General features: G+C 41.0%; 1 long non-coding RNA gene across 2 annotated transcripts; it reads right to left on the bottom strand.

Moving 5' to 3' along the window:
• Positions 1–484: 484 nt before the first annotated feature.
• Positions 485–3,914, bottom strand: LOC135050461 (uncharacterized). 2 transcript variants are annotated; one of them, XR_010242071.1, is made up of 4 exons: positions 3,679–3,914; positions 3,348–3,369; positions 1,706–2,329; positions 485–569 (listed from the first exon to the last, which is right to left on the bottom strand). It is a non-coding gene; the product is annotated as an uncharacterized LOC135050461 (long non-coding RNA). The 2 variants fall into 2 exon arrangements; XR_010241838.1 differs by having other exon boundaries at positions 3,348–3,913.
• Between the last annotated feature and the right edge of the window lie 412 nt (positions 3,915–4,326).

Raw genomic sequence — 4,326 nt, 5'->3', positions numbered from 1 at the left:
TTTAAGGAAAAACGCTCAAAAATGTTTTTTTAAAGCTATTAAGTGAAATTACACCATTCCTTTTAAAGTCAACAAGCCCTTTTCAATAACGAATCCAATTAGTGTAATGATTGATAATGTTCCTAAACAATTAAGTCTGCAAAACAAACCAGATTAACACTTTGTTGCCATAATTGCCCATCAACATGTAAAAGTGTATTTTTTTTTTTTCCCTTTGTTTGTTTTTAAAGGTGTTGTTTGTGAATGAAGGTGTTTACATGTTTCTTAACACAATAATCTCCTGTTTTTTTTGTTAATAATCTAACGTAAGATGTGTGTAATGTTTTTTGCAAACAATTTCTGCCTGCCAATCAGCTGATCCTTTTTTGCATTAATAAACACAACACCCGGTTAACTTTAATCAACTTTTTTTATTTTATTTTTTAAAATAAATCAGTTTTTTTTTTCTTAAAATAAACAAAATCATGCAAATTTTTGCAAATTTTCAACACAATGCATTAATCCTTGCAGGTGTTGGCGCATGGTGTAAAGAATGCCTCCAAAACTTGTAGGATCTCCAACTGCAACATCTGAAATTAAGATGCAACACAAACATTAATAACTTAATTACATTACTTATTATCCAAGCAAGGCGCAAAGCACACTTAAATGCAGGCATGTCCAAACTGCTGGACTCCAGCTGTTGTGAAACTACATATACCAGCATGCCTTGACACAGTTTTGTGGTCAGGGAATGCCAAAGCTGTGTCAGGGCATGCTGGGATGTGTAGTTTCTCAACAGTTGTAGGGCCGCAGTTTGGACAGGCCTGCTTTAATGGCAAAGTTACTACATCCTGCCTGTTTTATGGTACAATCATTAGCAGAACAACACACAAGCCTGCTCAGCCTTTTTTTAAGATTTTAAAGTGTTCCAGACCATGGGTTACATTTACTACTATGTGAGTTATATTTAAGATGGAACGTTGCCCATAGCAAACAAGCAAAAATATGAATATTATATTGTAGAAGTGGTTCCCAATTTTTAAAGTATAATCTTATTGTTTGCTATGGCCGACATCCCATGTTAAAGATAACTACCATCTTCGTCAATGTTACACCATGTTGGCATTCATTCCCATTTGGTTTTTTTTTATTGTTTTTTTTTTTTTTAGGGTGTTGGTCCTGCATCATCACACTGCATATCAACATCTTCAGAAGGACAACATATCCTAGCATGCCCACACTCCATGAAAGCTGCCCTTACTAAATAAGGTCAAACAGGTTTGACTTTATCCAATAATCATTTTGTGAGTGTAACTTTCACACCACAAATCATTGGGTCGTTAGGCTGCCTAACAAAGTGAAGCATGTGATTTGTAAGTGTAAATATTAAGAATATACAGGCACAAGTGTAAAAGAACAACAACATACTAAACTCCACTCAGGTCTAACTGTTTCCCAGAAAACCTAACACATATAAACCCTGTTGTCCTGCCAACCCTGTTGACCTAATGAGTGTCGACCTAGAGTGGACACACAAAACATGGCACACATAAACACTGGACATATAATGACACTCAAATAAATGTAAATGCAACATGTACACCATAAAGAAAAACACAATTAATTTTCCTTGGTACAAGAATTCCAACAGTACAACACTGCATGTTTTGTCATTGTAAGTGTAAGTAGGTAATCATTTTTAACAAAATGTTAAAACACTTACTTTCCTCGGCAACATGAAGACTCCCTGAACTGTCTTCAGGGGCTTCCTCTGCCCATTCACTGGGTGGGGATGGCGGCTGGATGGGGGAAGGCGGCTGGATGGGGGAAGGAGGAGGGATTGGGGAAGGAGGCTGGATGGGGGAAGGAGGCTGGATGGGGGAAGGAGGTTGGATTGGGGATGTAATTTCAGAGGGTGGGTCTGATTGAGAGGGCGAGGGGGGCGGTGAAAATGTTAGGCCAATAGAGGGTGAGGGGGGCTGAGAAGGTGAGTTGGAAGTAGAAGGAGAAGGGGTATGGGAAGGAGGAGAAGGGGTCACAGAAAGAGAAGGAGAGGTTGGCTGAGAAGGGGAGTGGAAAGTGGAGTGGGCCTGGGAAGCTGAGGGGGCCTGGGAAGCTGAGGGGGCCTGGGAAGCTGAGGGTGACTGGGAAGCTGAGGTGGATTGTGAAGCTGAGGGTGATTGGGAAGCTGAGGGGGATTGGGAAGCTGAGGGGGAGTGAGAAGGGGAGGGGGAGTGAGAAGGGGAGGGGGAGTGAGAAGGGGAGGGGGACTGGGAAGTGGAGGGGGAGTGAGAAGGGGAAGGGTGCTGAGCTGGTGCATCATGTGGTGCTTGCCGTTGTGGTCGTCCTAGAATGATTGGTAAAATATATTTCAATTTGCATGTTAAATTACATACTAATCAATTGTAATTTTCACTGTTCGGTTCCATGTAAAAGAAAGTTTTTGTAAGAATTTTTAAAAAATAATTATTCAAACCTCTTCATGTTGCCCACTGCAAACAAAATTATGAAATTTAAAAATGTTGTCGGTCATTCCTGTATCTATTCCATTGAGACATATTGATTTGTCTAGCCAACATCACCAGATCACTATTCAAGCTACCTTATTATATAGACAGCACTGATCAAGTTTTTTGGTACAGTTTCCTGCCTGGTTACTAATTATGTAAAACATGCACTTGTTTAGGGACACTTTGCTACAGTCAGTAATGTTTGCCCTAACCACACACACTGTCCTATTTTTTCAAAATGTTCACTCAGTGTTGCAATTAGCCTACCACTTAGTGAAAATTTGCACTATTTATGCTAATAATCTTATGTAATGTTACTTACTGCGTGCATGCATAGTGCGGATTTGCTGGCGGATCTCCGCCAACAGCTCTGGAGTCCTCCTTCGGAGATCACTCCATCTCCGCTCTAACTGGATGATGGTCCGCCTGCTGCGGACGCGAGACCGCAGCAGGCAACGGACCTCCGCGTAGGCCTCGCGCTTAACACGATTGGGGATGAATCGCCCAACGCGGCCTACGCGGCGGTCCATCACCGCAACCAGGACGCGGAGCTCCCGCCTGGTGAAAGGTGCCGCACGCATCATGGCAATGGCGTTTTCCTTATTTGGGCATATATTTATAATGTCTGTTAGCATGTGATTGGTCCACAATCTATGCTGTCATATGTCATTTATAATAACTTTATTGATCTTTGCAATGCTGTGAAGAGCAGAGTGTTATTTCGCACGAGCGGAACTACGCATTCGCATAAGCAAATTTTAAGCAAAACACAACCATAAAATTTAAAACAAAAAAACACAGACACAGACACACACACAGTTTTAGATCAATTTATAAACATATCTGAGTACTCACCTCAGTTTGTGTGGTCTTTCAGCTGGACATTCACAAAGTGGGCAACATTCAGTTTCATTTGTTTGTGTTTTTGTTTAAATAATCATGATGTTAGAATAGTAAAAAAATAAGGACACTATTTAGCAACATCACAGTATTGTTTGACACAAAATTAAATTGTCAGCTTAACGTGTTATTGTTTTTTGAAGATAAAAAAAAAAACAGATTCAAACACACAAAAAGCATTACACAATGACCTTACAATAGCAAACACAATTTCTACATTTAAATACAAAATGATGCATACTGTGCTTTTATTTTGGTAACAATAGAGTAAAAAAAAACACTATACCTGAAAAATTCAGCAACAATGCTTGCCCTGACTTGGCTCCCCCTCCTTGTAACACTCCCCCCACCGAAGTGTCGGACAACCCCTGGCTCCTCATCAGGCAATTCCTCTGTCTGAGGAAGCTCTACGCTACTCCTTACCGCGATATTGTGGAGTATAGCGCACAGGACCACTATTTTACTTGCCATCTCCGGCGAATACATGATGTCGCCACCAGTGCGGTGGAGCACACGAAACCGCCCTTTAAGGACCCCAATTGTGCGCTCCACCAGCTGCCTAGTGGCAGTAAGCGCGGAGTTAAATGCCGTCTGTGGTCCTGGCCTGGGATTACGGTAAGGAGTCATGAGCCAGGGGGTGCAAGGATATCCACGGTCTCCTGTTTGAGAAAAATAAAAAATTAGAAATAGTCAATTTGGAAAAATATACAAAATTTTGAACAAAATATGTGCAACAACTCACCCAATAACCACATGTCTGCTCGTTGACTTGATCTTAATCTGTGCCATATCCCTGATTGTCTAATGACATACGCATCATGGGAACTTCCAGTAAACTTTGCGTTCAGGGAAAGGATCTGGAGGGATGGCCCACAAACAACCATTACATTCAGAGAATGAAACAGTTTCCTGTTTCTATAAATTTCTTCATTAT

This window comes from Pseudophryne corroboree, chromosome 1, assembly GCF_028390025.1.
Source record: "Pseudophryne corroboree isolate aPseCor3 chromosome 1, aPseCor3.hap2, whole genome shotgun sequence".
Classification (NCBI taxonomy): Eukaryota; Metazoa; Chordata; class Amphibia; order Anura; family Myobatrachidae; genus Pseudophryne; species Pseudophryne corroboree.
This window is presented reverse-complemented; position numbering and strand designations above follow the sequence as displayed.